Below are 21,399 nucleotides of genomic sequence, written 5' to 3'. Positions count from 1 at the left end.
AGTTGAATTTTGTTTGTTTGTTTGTTTTTTAGGGTTCTTTTAGGGGACTTTCTGCATAGTTTGGAGGCAAAATCTGCTTGAAAATCATGCCAAACCTTTTTAAAAATTAGGAACTTGGGACAGACTGGTGGGGGCTTCAGAGACCACAAAGGTGGGATCCAAGTGCCACATATGGGCCACAGGCTGCACTTTGCCACCCTATTCATGTAAAGTTCAATTGACTTTAATCATAGAGCCATAGAGTTGGAAGAGACCACAATGGCCATCCAGTTCAACCCCCTGCCATGTAGGAAATCTCAATCAAAGCATACCCGACAGACGCCCGTCCAGCCTCTGTTTGAAGACGTCTAAGGAAGGAGACTCCGCCACACTCTGAGGAAGTTTGTTCCACTGTCGAACAGTCCTTACTATCAGGAAGATCCTCCTAATGTTGAGATGGAATCTCTTTTCCTGCAGTTTGCATCCATTGTTTCATGTTTTAGTCTCTGGAGCAGCAGAAAACAAGCTTACTCCCTCCTCAGTATGACATCCCTCCAAGTATATAAACAGGTCTATCATATCACCTCTTAACCTTCTCTTCTCCAGGCTAAATATCCCCAGCTCCCTAAGTCGTTCCTCTCATAGGGCATGGTTTCCAGAACCTTCACCATTTTAGTCGCCCTCCTAGAATCATAGAATTGTAGAGTTGGAACAGACCGCAAGGGCCATCCAGTCCAACCTCCCCGCCATGCAGGAAATCTAAATCAAAGCATCCCCAACAGATGGCCATCCAGCCTCTGTTTAAAGACCTCTAAGGAAGGAGACTCTACTACACTCCGAGGGAGTTTGTTCCACTGTTGAACAGCCCTTACTGTCAGGAAGTTCCTCCTAATGTTGAGCTGGAATCTCTTTTCCTGGAGCTTGCATCCATTGCTCTGGGTCCTAGTCTCTGGAGCAGCAGGAAACAAGCTTGCTCCCTCCTCAATATGACATCCTTTCAAATATTTAAACAGGGCTATCATATCACCTCTTTAACCTTCTCTTCTCTAGGCTAAACATTCCCAGCTCCCTCAGTCGTTCCTCATAGGGCATGGTTTCCAGACCTTTCACCATTTTAGTCGCCCTCCTTTGGACACACTCGTTTCCCTCGATGTCCTTTTTGAATTGTGGTGCCCAGAACTGGACACAGTATTCCAGGTGGGGCCTGACCAAAGCAGAATAGAGTGGCACTATTACTTCCCTTGATCTAGATACTATACTTCTATTGATGCAGCCTAAAACACCTTGGCCTTGGACATGCTCCAGTTTCTCCACATCCTTTTTGAATTGTGATGCCCAGAACTGAACACAATATTTCCATTCACTGACTAGGTTTATCATAACATCTATCATAACCTCCTCTTCAAGCACATCTCAATCTGTGGAGGGATATTATTGTTAATTTGTCACCTTCCACCTTTTATTGTCCCATTTTTAACTGTAAAGTTTAAAATGGATGAGCCCACATTTGGATCTGTATTATATCCCATTTGAAAATGTTGACAATTTGGTTGCACTTGGTGTTTTATTAATTTTCTTTAAAGGCCCAACAACTCTAAATGATCCCAAGTTGCTTAGTAAATCTTACCAATGAAAATTCATTTCTGAACTGAGTTGTAAAAGAAGTACTAAAGTAAAAGAACTTTCCACCTCACCAAAACAAGAACATTCCAATAAACACATTAAGTCTACAGTACCATGTGTAGTTTTACAGCCAATGATAGGGTCTTTAGATAGCTTCACAAACTACTTTATCTCAACTTCCTTACCCAATAAGGTTGGCTCATTTGCAGCCTTATCGACCACCAAACATAAGATCAAATAATGGGCTGAAGTTTATAACTAATGGAGGTCTTCAGCAAGAGCAAATATGTAATTGCACAGCTATCACTGGATTTGAAATCTGTCTGGTTTTGCAAATCTATTCCTTGCATGAAAGCCAGCATGGCATAATGGGTTGAGTGTTGGACTATGACTCTGGTGACCAGGCTTCAATTCCCCCAGCTCAGCTATGAAAGCCTCTGGACAGATCACACTCAGACTCAGGGGAAGGTAACAGCAAACTTCCTCTGAACAAATCTTGCCAAGAAAACCCCATGATGGGGTCACCATAAATCGGAAATGACACAACAACAACTCCTTGCATAAACGTATCGTCTGGACCTAAGAATATCCTTCCTTACATGATGAATTGGAGCATATTGGTATAATATTCCAATCACTGAAGTGACATGACTTCTAAACGCTACAAGTAATAAAAGTGTGTTTGGTAAGAAAAATCAAACTGAGACCATGGATGAATAACATGTCTGTTGAGGTCATGCAGCTGGTTTATGCCTCTAGCAATTTTGATACGGGAAAGTCTTTTTAGGCTATTTTTTTTCCCAGCATGGCCATACAGGACCTGAGTTTGCATGTTTCCAGGTTCTGTGCTAATAGGCAAGAATATTTTTTTCTTGAAACCACCAAGAAGTATTAACGATGACTAGTGAGAGAGGCAACAAAGGATAAGAAGGAAACTGGAAATCAGCTGGGAGTGAGTGGGTTATCTGGTAAGGAAATATGGTAAAGAAAGAGCAAGGAAAATATAGCATGCAAACTTTGTAGAATGACAATGGATTCAAGTACCTAAGAAGATTCTGAAGGATACTTGTATGTTCATTAAGATCTTCAGAGGAAGCCATTCTCTGATTACTATCAGTGGGACAAATGTACCGTTAGTCCTTCATATCCACGGATTCTTTACCCACAGATTCAACCATCCACGGCTTGAAAATATTCAAAAATATATATAAATTCCAAAAAGCAAATCTTGATTTTGCCATTTTATATATGGGACACAGTTTTACTATGCAACTGTATTTAATGGGACTTGAGCATTCACAGATTATGGTACTCACAAGGAGTCCTGGAACCAAACCCCAATGGATACTAAGGGCTCACTGTACTATGCTTTTACTAAAGAGGAAGACTTCTCTGTATTAGAGATTTTGGGATGACCTCTAGGAGACTGGTGCTGACTTTGCTTTGTTTTTAAGCACCAAGCACTCTGCCTTTTGCTCAGAAATGTTAAGGGTGTTTCAAAATTTGTTTGATTCCTTTGTTTTTGTTTGATAAAATTGTACCTGTCATTTTTTAGTTTTATCATTGTTTTTTTACTTTATTTCTTTTTTATGTGCGTGAAGTACATCACACTGGGATCCCTTGTGGTTTATAATATAAAAGTTAAAATAAATATATGAGAGGACTATTGGATCAGAGCAGAACTCTATCTATCTACACCAGCATCATGTTTCTAACAGATGGTCCTCAAAGACACAAAGAGAATACAAGAGCAAAACCTCTTCCCTAGGAACTGGTATTCAGAGGCTACGGCTGATCCCCAGGACTGACCATAGCCATCATGAATTGTAGCCACTAACAGGATTTGCTTCCACAAATCTGTCTACTCCTCTTTGGAAGTTTAGCTGGTAGCCATTGCCACATCACGAGGAAGTGAATTACAGAAACTACAATTACTGTACTAGGTGCAGAAATAAGTGTTATTTCTTGCAACACCAAAATTTCCAGCATACACATGCAGTCCAGCTCCCTGTCTCCAGAGGAAGCTTGCACTGAATCTGCAGTAGTGCACAAATCTATTACATATGCATTTGCAATTCCCACAACAGGCTTTATTTGCAACAGATGATGACTTATTTGAAAACGAGTAAACTGATAAGCCTACCAACCTGTGTGAAAGTAATGAACCACACTTTGTTTCAGTGACCATCTCCAACATTGCCAATGGCTATAAAGTGCGTAAGATGAAGTAACTCCTTTCTACTTCTGCTGGATGGATGGCTACTGAATGGAAACTGTGAAATCACAATGACATCACAAAATAGAATAAGAAGTAGAGGAACCACCACATAAGGAGAAATCCAGAAGGAACTAGACATCCACACTGCAAATGAGCAGCTTTGCTGGAGAAGACCAGCACACTTGAAGCTCAAAGGTGGCCAGGGAGCCCAAGAAAGTCTATACTGGTGAAGCTTGCAACATGGACCCAGAATGTGTAAGCGGTGGCAAAAGAAATAGGTGACTGTCTGCATGAGAGATGGGCAGACTGGTGATGGGGAAGAATGAGCAAAAGACAAGTGCAGAGTGAGGGAGGGAGATAGCTGGCAATATAAGAGAAATAAAACCCACTGGGTGACCTTGGGCATGTCACATGTTCTCAGCCTCAGAGGATGGCAATGGCAAACCTCCTCTGAACAAATCTTGCCAAGAAAACCCTATGATAGGTTTGCCTTAGGGTCATCTTAAGCCCAAAATGACTTGAAAATACACAACAACAAATGGCATTATTGATAGATAACCTAAACGAAAAAGGAGAATCACTTAAACTATAAAAGACAAATAGATGAGAATTAGAATATTAGAATTATTAAAAGGGGACAAGGGGTAACTTTATTTATAGCAAATGCTCTGTTCACAAGGAATTTGAGGGAAATCAGGAAGATTAAACAAATTTTTACTGGTATTTAAAAATGATCTGTATACTAGATTTCCCTTTGATCTATACTTGTGGTTTTTTTTCTTAGTATGTTCATTTTGTTTGTTTGTTTGTTATTATTTGTACATATTGTTTAAGGTTATTCCTATGTAGGATAATTGGATATGAATGTGTTACTTTCGATATTACATGTCTCAATGTTATGTATATTTTTGACATGATTTATGTATCTTTTGAACTTTCTAATAAAATGTATAAATTAAAAAAAGGATAAGAACCAGGTATTGGCACTTGACCATCAACCTCCTAGAGCAGGGCTGGCCAGCTGCAGAGGGGCTGGGGCCATTTTCCACCTCTACAACCCTTCTGGAGCTGTTTTATTGTCAGAAAATAGGGGGGGGGGTAGACTTGGGGTTATCTTAAAAAGAGTTTGAATAATTCTGGCAGTTTTGGGATGGTGAAAAATAACCCAGATTTGGGACCTGAGGACTTTGGGGCTTTAAAGGTTGCAAACAGGGACCTCAAGGGTCACAAGTAGCCATTGGCTGCATTTTCCCACCTTCGTGCTAGAGGCATGCCCAAACCATTTACCTTCACACAGTCACCAAAAGAAGCATTAGCATAAAACAATGGGCTAACTCAAAGCAAGTTTATTCAGTATGTTAGCTGTTAATGAATAGGTTAAATAAAGTATCAGGTATTTCATTACAAATCTTTCTAATATTTATGCTGAAAACCAGCTGGTCTTAGGCTATCTCTACCAGTGGAAGCTGTGGGCTGCCTTGGGTCTATTTTCGGGAGAAAGGCAGCATAAAAATGAAATAAATAAATAATATAACCTGTACCTTTTACAAAAGCAATTCATGGCTGCCATATCTGAACAAACATGATTGTTCTAGTTTTACCTACACTTCACTGTTAACTTTTCCCACCATGCAAGAAGATCCACTTCCTCATCATTGTTCCAATCCTCAGCTGCAATTTTTCTACCCACTGATAATAAAATAGATATAATTCTTTTAGAATACAAGTATTCATTGTTATTGTTGTGTGCCTTCAAGTTGTTCCTGACTTATTTAGGGATTATCACAGGGATTTCTTGGCAAGTTTCTTAAGAAGGGGTTTGCTATTGCCATCCTCTGAATCTGAGAGAGTGTGACCGGCTCAAAGTCACCTAGTGGGTTTCACGGTCTCCAGAGTCACAAGCACTACACTGGCTCTAAGTATTAATGACTGTTGGTAAAAATAGATAGTAACTGTCTTGAGTATTTCTGGCTTAAGAAAACCCTATGAAATTCACGGGGTCACCATAAATCAGACAACTTGAAGGTACTTATACACACAATAGTGTGCCATCATTGTTATATATGCTGGGATGGGGTTGCCCATTACACTCAATGCCTGTTTTTTTTTTTTTTTAAATTCTTACAGTATTTGCAGACAACATAGCCACATATGAATTAAAGTTCCTCTTGTTCATGTTCTCTCCAACAGAAAGATATGTTTTTTAAAAATTAATAACAATTGAAAGAGAGTAAAATGCCACCTATAAACTGCCCCATTTTTTTTAAAGCATCCCTCTTTGGCATTAAAGTAAGGTGCAAAACAAGGCCTAGTCTTGCCCAGTCCTGGAGTTGGAGAAGCAGGTGATCGCCACTATCTTTCTCACTCCAAGATTAGAATGAAGCCTTGGGTTATCACACTTTCTAGAATGGAATGTACTACTTGGCATGGCAAAAAGAACTTGTATGCAAAGTGTAAGACTACAGAAGATTCTGCTCCCAACCTCAGAAAAGTTCCCATTTTTGTTCTGATTTGATTAGAATGGACTGTCCTTGTAGAATGCAATGTCCAAGTTGTCCTTTGTAACTCATTGCAAAACTACTAACATACTAAAGGACATTCATCTCTGATACACAGAAGTGATCTGAACACAAAGTTTTCTGGTATCACACAAAAAAGAAGTCAATGAACGAGAGGGTATGAGTAAGATATCAAGGAATACTCTCTCTGGATGAAATAGCCTTCACAGCCAATAATCAGCCATGTGTGTTAATGAAGGCTTTTCAATATGTTCTTGGATCTTTCCAATCCTGCACATCAGCACTATGATGTAACATGTTTTTTTGTTTTGTTTTGTTTTGTGTTTTAAAGCAAGCATCTGGAGTCAGGGAAACACCTGCACCATTTACTGAGTGACATTTACTTATATTAGCCAGCATGTAGAAAAATCTTGTAGCACCTTTGAGACTAACTAAAATAAAAAGGTTGGCAGCATGAGCTTCTATAGACGTCAGTCTACTTCCTCAGAAGCTTTTAAAAGACTAATACGACTAATATCTTTGAATTCACATTAACCAGTAATATGGTAGACTACATGGGACAGATAAGAACCAAGTCTTTCCTAAACCACAAATGTAGTCATATGCTAAAGTCAGCCAAGGCTAGCAATCTACTACCAATGGAAGCTTGGTCAGGTAAAGCCCCAAATACCACCCTGGAATTGGTTAACTTTAACCACAAACAGTTCAACATACTGCTTTTACTGGACTGTTATTCAAAAAAAATAGTAATCCCTCTAAGTCTTAAGAAGCAGAAAGCATCACTTCTGCTTTTTTAGACCCTAGACTACATTTATAGTAAACACCATAAACTTCTATATTTGCTTTCAGTTCCAAAGTTGTCTCTTCTCTTCAGGTCTTCAGATCTACCCTTTTTGCTTCATTTTGACTTGCCAAACTGCATGCATTTCAAATAGCTGGGAAACAATTTCATCATGTATTCCCCACTTAAGCAATTCCCAACCCCTTTATGTTCATATCAACACAATTTAGACTATATTAGATCTATCCCCTTTAGGATCAGAAGCTCTTTTGACAACAAGAATCCATTCTGTGTACAAATTGCAGGCTGGGACAGTTCTTGCAACTGGGGAGGCTACAGAGTTAAATAAATAAAACAATAAAGGACTGTCACACTTTTAAATGAAACATGTGAATAAGAAAAACAAAGCAAGAATAATTCAGTGATATGGCTGATAACTAAATATAGATTACTATAAAGTTATAATGTCACTAAAAGAGGAAGACTTGTTAGATGAAAGGAATGCTGTGGATATAGTATCAGTGAGGCATTTGACAAAGTTCCCCATGACATTCTTGCAAACAAGCTTGTAGAATGTGTGCTAGACAAGGTAACTGTTACATGGATTTGTAACTGGTTGACCGGCCGAACCCAAAGGGTGCTCAACAATGGCTCCTTTTCATCCTGGAGAGAAGTGACCAGTGGGGTCCCACAGGGCTCTGTCCTGGGGCCAGTGCTATTCAACATCTTTATCAATGACTTGGAGGACAAAATTGTGGGCATACTTATCAGATTTGCAGATGACCCCAAATTAGGGGGAGTAGCTAATACCCCAGAGGATAAAAATTCAAAATGACCTGAATAGACTAGAAAGCTGGGTCAAAGCTAACAAAGTGAAATTCAACACGGAGAAATGTAAGGTACTGCTTAGGGCGGAAAAATGAAATGCACAGATATAGGATGGAGGACAGCTGGCTGAATGAAACTATATGTGAAAGGGATCTGGGAGTCCAAGTAGACCACAAGTTGAACATGAGTCAACAGTGCCATGCAACTAAAGGGCAACTAAAATGGTGAAGGGTCTGGAAACCATGCCCTATGAAGAACACCTTAGGGAGCTAGAGATGTTTAGCCTGGAGAAGAGAAGGTTAAGAGGTGATATGACAGCCCTGTTTAAATATTTGAAGGGATGTCATATTGAGGAGGGAGCAAGCTTGTTTTCTGCTGCTCTAGAGACTAGAATGTGGAACAATGGATGCAAGCTCCAGGAAAAGAGATTCCACCTCAACATTAGGAGGAACTTCCTGACAGTAAGGGCTGTTCGACAGTGGAACAAACTCCCTCAGAGTGTAGTGGAGTCTCCTTTTTAGAGGTCTTCAAACAGAGGCTGGATGGCCATCTGTCAGGGAGGCTTTGATTTAGATTTCTTGCATGGCAGGGGGTTGGACTGGATGGCCCTTGCGGTCTCTTCCAACTCTATAATTCTATGATTCTATGACTGCATTACTGGTGGATAGATTCAATCCATTATGCCACAAGCCTGAGTCTGCAAGAACTTAGCAATGTTGGCTGATAACAGGAACACTTGGAAGTCTCTCTTTCACAATATCGCTGTAAGCTGAAGTGGACTTCATGCCCATTAACAAGAACAAATAGTGTTGCTGCTACATTATACATCTATTAATCTACTCCATACTAATTAAAAATGATATTTTCAAGGTGGCACCTTTCAAGGGTACTGTGCTTACTGTATATACTCATGTATAAGTCTATAAATTTTAGTCAAAAAATTGACCCAAAAATCTGAGTCGACTTAGCCACGAGTCAATGTAAGTACTGTACTTTAACTCTCATAAAAATGGAAACCATCACCTGGTGAAATGCAAGAATGTAATCTTCCTGGAAGCACTAACCTTCCTCTATTCTCTCATCCATCTATTCTTCAGTGTGAACACAGTTATGCCTCCTGGAATTTTGTAAGTTCTGTGGCATTGTTTTCCCTTGCTTCATCCTTTAAGACCCTTTGTTACATGACCCTAAGTCTTACTCTCAACTTATCCATGGGTCATATCAAACTCCATCATTTTGGCCCCTAAACCTGCCCTCGACGTATACATGAGATCGACTTATAGTCAAGTATATACAGTACTTTACTTTATAACTTCTTTTTAAGGCCAGACTAGATGGATCAAGATACAATCCTGGTGACTACTAGTAACTAGTTTTCATCCTCCAATTTTCTCAACTCCCGTAGAGCAACTATTTAATTTCCCTACTTGCTGCCTTTTAAGAAAACCAAACTGCATTCTGCTTCAGCCCCTTCAACTACTGGTCAACTGAGATTTTTGAACTCTATTAAGAAGTTAAGAGGCTTCACTTGCCTTAACAAATCCGTCCTTAAGAAACAGGCAGCTAGATCCTAGATGAGGGATCCTAAAAATTCAGCCTTCCCAGAGTCCAGAAAAAGATTCACCTGAAGACAAAACACAGGTAAACAACAATATATTAGGCAATTGACCATGAACCACGTATTGGGAGGAGGGTGATAGGGAAAGGGAGTATATTTTAATAACTTCAAATGTTTATCAAATAAAACCAAGCTTTCATGTTAAGATATATCAATGATTCAAAAAACCTTTATTCTTCATCAGAAACATGTTGTTGTGTGCCTTCAGGTTATTTCTGATTTACAGCAAACCTATGGCGAACCTGTTTACGGGGTTCCCTTGGCAAGATTTCTACAGAGGGGGTTTGCCTTTCCCTTCCTCTAAGGCTGTGAGAATGTGACTTATCCAAGGTCAGCCAGTGGATTTCCATGGTTGATCAGAGACTCGAACCCTGGTCTCCAAAGTCGTAGTCTAATGCTCGAACGCACTACACCACACTGGCTATTTCATGACTGATTAACACAACTGATTAGTAAACAGCAATTCAGGGTAGCAAGTCTGTTTAGTAAGTTTACGTCAAGACAATTTTGTCCAGTCGATGATCACATTCAGAAACAGTGAACCAACATTCCATGCTGTTTTGTGGTGAAATCCTTATCATGAACAGGGATGATACAAATCAGTTATTTAAAAAAAATAAAGTTTTTTTTAAAAATGTAAATAAGATTCAAACTGTTCTTAACACTATTAGAAGAATAGAGCCTAGATCAAAAATACCATGAATATGGATTATACAACTTCTAACTATATTATATGAACATATTAGCAGCAGTTTATGGAAACTGGAAATAACGTACATCTATCCTATTCTGTAAGTGGGAGACATAAAATGCATCTCGTTGTCTCTCACAGCTTTGCCTCTCTCTGAAGACAAAAAGGTCACACAGAACAGAGTCACAAGCTGCATCTACACTGCAGAAATAATAGTTTGACGCCACTTTAACTGCCATGGCTTGATGCAATGGAATTCTAGGATTTGTAGTTTTGTGAGGTATTTAGCCCTTTCTGTCTGAGAGCTCTGGTGCCACAAAAAACTACAAACCCCAGGATTCCACAGCACTGAGCTATAGCAGTTAAACTGGGGTCAAACTGGATTATTTCTGCAGTGAAGATGCAGCCACAGAATTGAAGAGTTGCAATGGGATTCATGGGCTAGCAAGTCCAATTCCCCCACTCAATGTAGGAATTCCAGCTAAAGCATCTGGGGAGATGGGAGTAGATCTGAGCAAGAAGAATTGTTTAGATATAAAACCTATTTGCCTGCAAATACACATTCAGAGATACAGGTTTCATTAGAAAGTAGGTACACAATCAACAATTATTCTGAACTGTTTTCATATTAATTTTCAATTTCCCCCTCCATTTATATCCAGGCTTATCACTCTTGTTCCAACCTACGCCACCTCCCAAACCGAATGGTAGAAATACATTATTAAAATATGAGTAATACATCTATTAATAATGTATTTCTGCTTTAAAAATGATAATAGAAGCTGCCTCACTGTTGTCTGAAATTGTGATTTCAGTAATTAAAATGGCATTCTTCAAGGAAGTGATTTAAATCAGTGTAACTTAAATGAAATGAGCCATGAATGCAGTTTCATGCAACTGTTTCATTGCACAGGAGAATACAGGGCTTAGGACAACCACAACCATTGACACTTTGTTTTGTGTTTCCACAACGAACATTAAATATGACAAATTCATGAACTACTGGACATACATAGCCTGGCATCCTATTAGAGACTGTCATGTTTCGCTCCTGTATGCGTATGCCCTTTCAGGGAAGTACAGAGATTGATATTACCTCCCTCCTTCCAAAGCAGCCAAGGCCCCCACCAGACTTACTATACAGCAGTGGTTCCCAACCTGTGGGTCGGGACCCCTTTGGGGGTCGAATGACCCTTTCATAGGGGTCACTTAAGACCATTGGAAAACACATATTTGCATGTAGCAATGAAAATAATGTTATGCTTGGGGGTCACCACAACATGAGAAACTGTATTAAAGGGTCACGGCATTAGGAAGGTTGGGAACCACTACTATACAGCCTCTGAAGCCATGCAAACCCTGTATGTTTTTTCTGTGCCTTGTGGGGTGTGGCAAGATCAGAGAAGCATCCAGCTATATCCCCATAGCCAGAAGTGAAATGATGATGAGATCTACCCGAGTTCTTTGGAGGTCTCCACTCTGCTGTAATCTTTTTGTGTCTACCTACTGTAACACCGTCTGATGCTTTTTTGATACTGCTCCCTCCCCACAAGTTACAAAATGGCTGTGGAAATGCCTAAAAGAAATAAAGCTAAGAAAACAGAGTCTTTTTAGCAGTAACTAAAATGTTTAATGAAGCAATGCAGGAAGGGCGAATATACAGCATGGCTTCCCCACAGCAGGCTGAAATGGAAGCCACAGCTCTTATTTCTTTATCATCTGGATAAAGACTGGGAATGAAATAAAGCTGCATATAGCTGACTACATAATCCTTTTGTTTGATTCAAATATCCTGACTACCTCTCCATAAACTACATTTTTTACAATGAGCAGATGTTATGCTTAGAAATCTACTTTCTTTGAAAAGAACATTTGAGTTGTGAAGTCGAAGGCTTTCATGGCTGGCATCCATAGTTTTTTGTGGGTTTTTCGGGCTATGTGGCCATGTTCTAGAAGAGTTTCTTCCTTGTTAACATTTGAGTTAAAAAGATATTTCAGATATCAGAATTCAGTTATCAGGACTCTGTTTTTCTGATTTCATAGAATGTCTTGAAGTACTAAAATTACTAGCTCTGCAATACTACTTTTAACTATGGAAATAATGAAACTCATTTTCTTTCCCTATACAATGAATTACATCTCGTATGCCAAGGGAACGATCAGTTGTATGAGAACTGCCACAATAGTCTGACAACAGCAATACTTGCCCTTCAAAGCTGTCTGACCTTTAAAGTATCAATTATGCCTCATTAAATTTTTAAAATGAAAATAACACTGTAGAGATTTAGAACACAACTCTATACTTTAGTTAATGCTAGTGGAATGCTACAAGATATGGTGGTCAGCACCAGCACTAAACTTGCCACCATATCTGCTATCCCGGCACAACTCAGGTGGCATAGTAGCTAAGAGGAGAGGAGGTACAAATATACAACAAATCCTATTCAAGACCTAAAGATGACTCCAACAACAGCAAAACATAACTCAGGTAACAGGTTAATCATTCTAGGACACATTTTTCACTCTGGCTTGTTCATGAACATTAAAAGCTCATAAGCAGAAAATCTGGTTATGGGAAGCTATGGGGAAATGGGATTTTTTTCCAATGAGTGTGGAACACAGTAGAATTTCAGCTCACTTCACTAATTACAACTTTTACTTCCTCTAGATAGTGAAGTTTCTGTCTTCTTAGCACTCTTAACTTAGACATGGGTGTGCTGACCCCGGCAGAGCTGATCGGAGGACCTCACTAAACCATCCAATTGGTAGTAGTGAAGAGCTGTGTGTACAAAGGACAATTCGCCAGTTAAACAGCTTAAAATAATTTTATTTGTATTTGTTGTTAACTGCCCTCGAGTTGGCCCTGACTAAAGAGATCCTGCAGATGACACATCTCTAAGACCCCCTATTCTCTACTGCTCTCTGTTCAGGTTTTGAAGATTCAGGCCCCTGGCCTCCCTGACTGAGTCTATCCATCTGGCATGTGGTCTTCCTCTCTTTCTGCTGCCTCCTACCTTTCTTAGCATTATCATCTTTTCGAGTGAGTTGTGCTTTCTCATGATGTGGCCAAAGTATGACAGCCTCAGTTTCATCATCTTGTCTTCCAGAGAGCATTCAGCACAGATTTGTTCAAGGACCCATTTGTCTGTCTTTTTGGCTGTCCACAGTATCCTCAGCACTCTTCTCCAGCATCACATCTGAAATGATGTTTATTTTCTTTGCTGGCTTTCTTCACTGTCCAACTCTCACATCCATACATGGTGATGGGAATTTAATGGCTTGGACAGTTCTAACTTTAGTCCTCAGTTACATATTTTTACACTTTAGGATCTTATCTAGTTCTTTCACACTTCTCTTCCCATTCCTATTCTTCTTATTTGTTGACTGTAGTATGTTTTCATCAGTGTTTAACCCAAGTTACAGGAAGTCTTTAACTGTTTCAGTTTCTTCATTATCTAGGTTGAATACTACCCTGAAATTAGTCATGGCAGCTTAGTACATATGTGGTCTACATTTTCACACTGGACTGACTACACTACAGCACCTTCCCTTATCTGTATAATTCTGAGAAGAACTGCATGAGCAAAAGTTTCATGTCAGCCAAGAGATGCAGAATCCTGATACTAGAATGCTAGCATGCATGCCTTCATTGTAACTAAATCCTGTGGTCTGGGTACTGTATATTATAACTGAAAGACACTGGAGAAATAAAAATATCTCCCTTACTCTCCTTTTTACAGGCCTGTTTGCTCAGAAAGAGCTACACCACTCAATTAAGTGTGTCTATTCTGTAATGCAGCACAATCACACTGTGAGGGCAACCCTTCTCTGTCTTAGATGCCTACCAGTTTTGTGAGGCTAGTGGAATCATAAGGAACTGTGTCTCACAGCTGGTTGTCACACTGAGCTGGGGTTTTATAGCATGCTGTGAAAACTAAAGATGAAGAAAGAATTAGCTTATCCTCATTAGGTTAAAAAAAGGGAGTTTTTTAAAAATACAAACCTAGTTTATCAGAAAAATCCAAGATTTATATATACTTAAACGTAATTAAGGTCCTCAACTGTCTTAAGTATGCTAGACAGGCAAGTCAAGTATTTTAACAACTACAAATTAACCCTGTTTTACAGGTTACAGTAACTCAAGTGACAAGTTTAACTACAGCAGCCCAAATGCTGTTGCTCTAATAAGCTTAGCAGATTAAAATTTAACCATTTAAGTCTAATTGACCAACTTCTTGTACAGAGATGTGACCTTGCACTCTAAGCAAGAATGTGACACAGATATTGGGCAAAACTAAACCCATAAGACAAGGGAGGGAGTAACATAGCCCTCCAAGATGTTGCAAAATTGCAACTCTCAGCATTCCCCATCATCAGCTATACTAGTGACTAGAGCTGCTGGGAGCTGGAGTCCAGCAATATTTGGAGAATTACATCATTCCCAACTCTTCCCTAAAAAGATATGCTTCAACTGCAATCATGCAGAATCCTTACAGAGGATAGATGTGAACTGAAAGCCCAGCGTGGGCAGAAAGAAGTTGGAACTCTTGCATTCCTCCCAAAAATAGCCTTAACCCTCCTGTCTGGAGATCAACCCCATTCAGAAATACACACTCCTTGTTAATATAAGCACACAGCACTGTAAGACCTCCCTCACCATTGTCCAAATCACACTACAGAAATAATCCAGTTTGACACTGCTTTAACTGCTCTGGCTCAGTGCTAGGGAATTCTGGGAACTGTAGTTTTTTGAGACATTTAGTCTTCTCTGGTGCCGCAATAAACTACAATTCCCAGCACACAGCCACGGCCATTAAAGCAGTCTCAAACTGGATTATTTCTGCAGTGTGTTTTAGGCCCAAGTGTACTTACTTTGTAGCAGCAAACTAGAATAGATAACATAGGTCTGCTATCATTGCATCTGGTAAAAGTGAAGGAGAGATTTTCACAATAAAAGCAACTTTGAAAATATAGGGTGATTCAAAAAGACGGTGCAAGGTAACACTGTTCTCATTTGGTTTTGCACCATTCTTTTTGTAATCAACCTGTAAACCTGTTGTTGCGTCAAGTCATTTTTTAATTATGGCAACCCTAAGGTGACCCTATTGTAGGGTTTTCTTGACAAGTTTCCTCAGAGGGGGGGTTTCATTGCCATCGTCTGAGGCTGACAGAGCGTGACTTGCCCAAGTTCACCTAGTTGGTTTTTATGCTCCGGTGGGATTTGAATCCTGATCTCCTGAGTTGTAGTCCAATGCTCAAACCACTACACCGCACTAGACTCTCATATTTTCTTAAATTAAACCCTGGACCTGTCTTGGTTCTAGTTTGGAAGAAAGACATATAAAATTAAAATTAAATATAGTTGAAGTTTTTTATTCATCTGGCATTCACAATCCCTCCTTGCCTAAATAAAAGGATACTATTGCTCATTCATATAACTTTTAAGGAATAAACCTAACTAATGCAATTTAACTTATGGCACTCTCAGGAAATCAACAAATCAACAAAACTTTGTATGAAGGATAAGCTATGTTCTCCAATTTCTCCATTTTTCTCCAAAAAGCTGTACAAATATTCAAAAGACAATGAAAACAAAGGCTACAAAAAGTCTAGAGCCTTAGTTCCTCATGCCAAAGGGTTGGTTAACTAAGATATAATACAATGGACCAGCAAAATCTTTTCGTTTGACAAAAAGTACAAGAAAAGACCAGGTCATCTAAAAGAGGGCTATTTTATGAAAGCTGGCTTTTGATTCATTTCTTAAATGTGTATGCTATATTACTACCCATGCAAAGCACTTGACAAGGTCCAGCAATGAAAAAAATACAAGAGAAACCAGTGTTGAATATTAGTAGAAATAAAAAGTGGAAACAGATCTAAAGAAACCAGCACTAGTTGTAGCTTGCATCAATATTAGGTAGGCAATTTAGAATGAATGTGGTTGTTTTTTTAAATATATAAAATTGTAACAGTAGTTACAGCAAGACATTGCCCAAAAGGGCATGGGCTAAAAGCCCCAATGATGTTAAGGCATAGAGATACATATGTAAAAAGACCCGATTATGGGGGAAATGGGGCTAAGACATTAGATTGTCTATATCCTTTTTAAAGAGTAAAATTGTTTGAGGGACTAAAGTTATTTCTCTCAGGAAAGAAAAGATCAGGAGAAAGCAACTTTGAACAGTCTACTAATGGAAGAGAGAAGTACAGTCGTCCCTTCAGATTCACGGGGGATCCATTCTGGACCCTTCCATGAATCGAGAATATTGCTAATATTGGAGCCTTATTGATTATAATGGAGGCGCATTCCCGCATGCACGTTTGCGCCATTATGTCTCTCCCAGCTTGCCATCTGCCAAAGACCAAAGGATGTGAATGGCAAAACTGCAAATCAGAAGGGATGACTTGTAATGCTAGGAATGAACTAGTGCTTCAGGTACATTAAAAATGCTTCTCCTTTGATCTAAATTCATTTTTTTACAATATACAGCAATACACTTCTCTCTGAACTACAGACAATGCACCGTGCTGAATGCTTTATCCTCACTAAGCCCCTCCTCACCATGAGATAATGGCAGCCCTTTTTCAAAACCCTGGTAGATGCTTAGATGTGGTGCTAAGTGACAGGACCATAGCTGACATGCAGTTGGCGATATTAACCCATGAAGATGAAGACCCATGCTCTACCAACCAGACCTTTTAAAAACAAAATTTTCACAAGTAAATTTTGGAGTAAGATTTTTAAAAATTAAAATACTGACACACATTCGGGGTATGATACCAACCAGTAAAATTTTCATTCACTTCCTTTAAGCACTAAAATACTGTTTTGTCCAATAAAACCACCCAAAGTAGTTTATAAAATGTTTTTAATATAGAATCAATAAAATGCAAGGAAAGTAACAAATTGCTCAAGTATTTTATTTGTTTGCCATCTATATGAAACAGCCTCACATCTTATCTGATCCTTCTGAGACTGAGTGTGCTAATTTCTTTATGCACAGCAGATATTCTGCATATGGTCTTTTCCAAAAGCTAGAAGGGGGGGGGGGGGTATTACTTCTTCTAGGTGAGGCAAAAATCTAAGCAAAGTTAAAGCCTTGCTTTGCATGGAAAACTGACACAGGAGGGAGCAAAAGCTCCACCAGAATGCTGAAAATGCAAATTTTATCATCATGCTGCATCTCAGAAGAAAGGGAATTTACTGAAGAGCAGATACACATCTGCTGCTTTGTACGCCATTTGACAAACATGATGCTGAAGCCTGCCTGCTCTCATAAAAAAAAAACCCTAATGCTCTTTTCTGCCCTAGGATCACCAGATTATGATTGCGAAACGAGAGCACTAAGAGCGGAGCTCAGAAACTGTGACGTCAGCAGCACCAGCCAACACAGAGTGACTTCATGAGCCCATGCACTACCGACACCAGCAAAACGTCTGGCACTAAAAGATTACTCTTCCAATGTGGGGTCACCATACTAACACTGTAGCTACAGCAAAATACCACAGCCAGACTTTTGGGAAGAGTATGCAATGCATGCCACCATTTTGGGAACAGTTTCATTTCTTTCCAAATACAATGCAAGACTTAGAATATTTCAAGCCAGGACTTTCTGAAGAACATTCTGCTTGAACCTGCATATAATGTATTATCTTAATCGCACACCGTATTATCATCCCACAATTTAGAGCATGGGTGGACAAACTCCCATGGGGGTGGGGTGAGCTGCATTTCATTCCCAAATTGTGTTCTCTCCTCTAAACCAAATGTGTCTGGTAGTTCTGATTTTGAAAAAAACACACACACTAGAACAGTGTGCTGTGGAAGCTAAAAAAGCCAGTGCAATTTTAGGCTGCATGAATAGAAGTATAGCATCTAGATCAAGGGAAGTAATACTGCCACTCCATTCTGCTTTGATCAGGCCTCATCTGGAATACTGTGTCCAGTTCTGGGCACCACAATTCAAGAAGGATGTTGAGAAGCCGGAGCGTGTCCAAAGGAGGGCAACTAAAATGGTGAAGGGCCTGGAAACCATACCTTATGAGGAAAGACTTAGGCAGCTGGGTATGTTTAGCTTGGAGAAGAGAAGGTTAACAGGTGATATGATAGCCCTGTTTAAATATTTGAAGGGATGTCATATTGAAGATGGAGCAAGCTTGTTTTCTGCTTCTCCAGAGAATGGAGCAATGGATTCAATCAAATAGAAAAAGAAATCCCACCTCAAAATTAAGAAGAACTTCTTGACACAGCTGTTCAGCAGTGGAACACACTCGTTAGGATGGTGGTGGAGTCTCCTTCTTTTGAGGTTTTTAGAGGCTGAATGGCCATCTGTTGGGAGTACTTTGACTGTGTGCTTCTGTGTGGCAGGGGGTTGGACTGGATGGCCCTTGTGGTCTCATCCAACTCTCTGATTCTATGAAAAGGAATTCCAAGATAAAGGCTACAATAAAACCCAAGAACATTAACCAAGTTATATGCCATCATTCATCTACTGCTCTTTTCAAATCATCAGTGAATACCAATTCACTGATTGCTAATAATAATAATAATAATAATAGGATTTATTTATATGCTGCCCAATGACTGGGAATCCAGGCAGCTTACAACAGAGGGGATAATAGACGGTTCCCTGCCCTCAGGCTTACAATCTAAAAAGACAGGACACAAAAGGAGAAGGGAATGGTGAGGAAGGGAGGGGATCAGGTCCAGCATTCTTCTCTCCCTCTGAGGCCTGGACCAAGGCAGAGGGACCGGAGGGAGGGCTCTTCTTCTTCAGGCTAGCCCTGATGGAGCTGGGAAAATAGTTGTGCCTAATAAACTATGCTTAAGACCATATCAGTACCCAAAGTTATTTAGCTCCTCTCAGTAAAAATCTAGAACCATGAATCTGTAAGGATAAAATGGATCCTCTTTAATGAAAGTAATGTATGTGCCTTCAAGTCACCTGTCAGCTTCTGGTGACCCCATGAATATCGTATGAATTTCTTAGGCAAAGAATACTGAGAGGTGGTTTGCCATTCCACATTTTCTTTCCAAGCCTGATGTGGCTCAGCTTTCAAGATCTAGTTCCTTCTAGGAACAAATGCTGTTCTGAAACAAGCCCAATGCCTTCACTTTTTATCAAGCTACAAAAAATAAATAAAATAAAATAAAACGTTTTTTATATTTGCATTCCACTTTTCAATCTTGAAGAAGGCCATAGAGAAAACACCAAGGGAACCAAAAAGTGAGTTTAAGAAGGTCTTTGGAATATAAAAGCTAACCTGCTGTTTTGCTCTTTAATGCTTTCACCTATCCTGGTTATGCTCTACTAGTTTGTTTTGTTTTGCATGTAACATTACAACGTTATCAAGCACTACATGCATGATCTAGAACTAATTAAAACATCCAGCCTGCACACCCTCCCTTCTACTTGCATATGTCCTCCTCTCATTTAAAACAGCATTACATCAGATACAACCACCAACAACCCATTTGAATTTATAGTCAGACATTTTAACATTGGAAAACACATCTGTGAATGTGGACTTCTCCAAAACCTGAACAGTCCTCCTTAAAATGAAAAGAAAACACCCTGGATGTATGCAGTGAAATCAAGACCTCACCTATTGTTTTGTATTTGTTAAGTGTTTTTCTTTACTGTTTCCATGTTTTTTTTATCTTGCTTTATATAATAAAAACTGTATTTAAAAAAAAAGAATCATGTGGCCTTTCAGATGTTGTTGGACTGCAACTCCCAACAATCCAAAACATTTAGATGTCCTACCTGATTTAAAGCATTTTTATTTATTTATTTCCTCAGTCAGAAAGGCTGTTGGAGTAGCTTACAAATAGTAAACAGCAAGACCTTCCTTGCTCACAGGGCTAAAATGGCACAATACTAAAGCGATGGCGGGGAAAGAAGGGAAATAGTAGTTTGGGTTTCTTTTCAATAATTGGCTTTTCATTATATTTGAATTGGGGGTTGTTGTTCAAAACAAACTCTAATCAAATGACCCAGGTTTTTAATTAGGTGTGCTCTGAAACTGAACAATGCTGCTTCAGCATTGTGGTAGACAAACAGTTTCCTTTCCCCCTCCATGTGCCAGGAACAAGCATTGCATTTGTGCCAAGATGCTACAACAACTCTTTCTTTCCTTCCCAAAGCTTGCTGTGGACTGGTGTCCAAAAGCCCATGGGTCAATGTTGGCCCATGAGCCCAACACCACTATAAACCACAATCTCTGCTCCAGAGTTAGGAACAGTCATCTTTTGTTTGACTGAGAAGTGCAATATAATTGATTAAACAAACCAGCTTGTTAACACGTTTATAAAAAAAATTGGCATGGGATAAGCAGTGAAATGGTCATTTGCTGAGTACAACAGATTTAGGGAGATAAAAACAAAAAGGGATTGTGAAAGCTCAAGAGGATCTCTTCAAATTAAATGCAAAGATGCAACTGTGGCAATATCTATCTATCTATCTATCTATCTATCTATCTATCTATCTCATAGAATCATAGAATCATAGAATCATAGAGTTGGAAGAGACCACTAGGGCCATCCAGTCCAACCCCCTGCCATGCAGGAAATCCAATTCAAAGCATCCCTGACAGATGGCCATCCAGCCTCTGTTTAAAGACCTCCAAGGAAGGAGACTCTATCACCCTCCGAGGGAGTGCATTCCACTGTCGAACAGCCCTTACTGTCAGGAAGTTCCTCCTAATGTTCAGGTGGAATCGCTTTTCCTGTAGCTTGCATCCATTGTTCCGGGTCCTGTTCTCTGGAGCAGCAGAGAACAAGCTTGCTCCCTCTTCAATATGACATCCTTTCAAATATTTAAACAGGGCTATCATATCACCTCTTAACCTTCTTTTCTCCAGGCTAAACATCCCCAGCTCCCTAAGTCGTTCCTCATAGGGCATGGTTTCCAGACCCTTCACCATTTTTGTCGCCCTCCTTTGGACACGCTCCAGTTTCTCAATGTCCTTTCTGAATTGTGGCGCCCAGAACTGGACACAATATTCTAGGTGGGGCCTGACCAGAGCAGAATACAGTGGCACTATTACTTCTCTTGATCTAGACACTATACTTCTATCTATCTATCTATCTATTCATGTCTTGTTGTTGTTGTTGTGTGACTTGAAGTTGTTTCCAACTTA

At 39.5% G+C, this 21,399-nt stretch overlaps 1 protein-coding gene across 1 annotated transcript in view; it reads right to left on the bottom strand.

The window, feature by feature from the left end:
• Window positions 1-21,399, bottom strand: part of DNAJC5 (DnaJ heat shock protein family (Hsp40) member C5) — a 77,718-nt gene that overhangs the window by 36,418 nt on the left and 19,901 nt on the right. Inside the window, exon 2 of the mRNA XM_089513562.1 lies at window positions 9,481-9,572. The gene's annotated coding sequence lies outside the window, so the exon portion shown is untranslated. The remainder of the gene's footprint in view (window positions 1-9,480; window positions 9,573-21,399) is intronic.

This window comes from Sceloporus occidentalis, unplaced genomic scaffold (genome assembly GCF_023333645.1).
Source record: "Sceloporus occidentalis isolate IW3139 unplaced genomic scaffold, rSceOcc1.0.p SCAF_3, whole genome shotgun sequence".
In the NCBI taxonomy this organism is placed as follows: domain Eukaryota; kingdom Metazoa; phylum Chordata; class Lepidosauria; order Squamata; family Phrynosomatidae; genus Sceloporus; species Sceloporus occidentalis.
The sequence above is the reverse complement of the archived record's forward strand: the minus strand, read 5'-3'. Positions and strand labels throughout refer to the sequence as shown.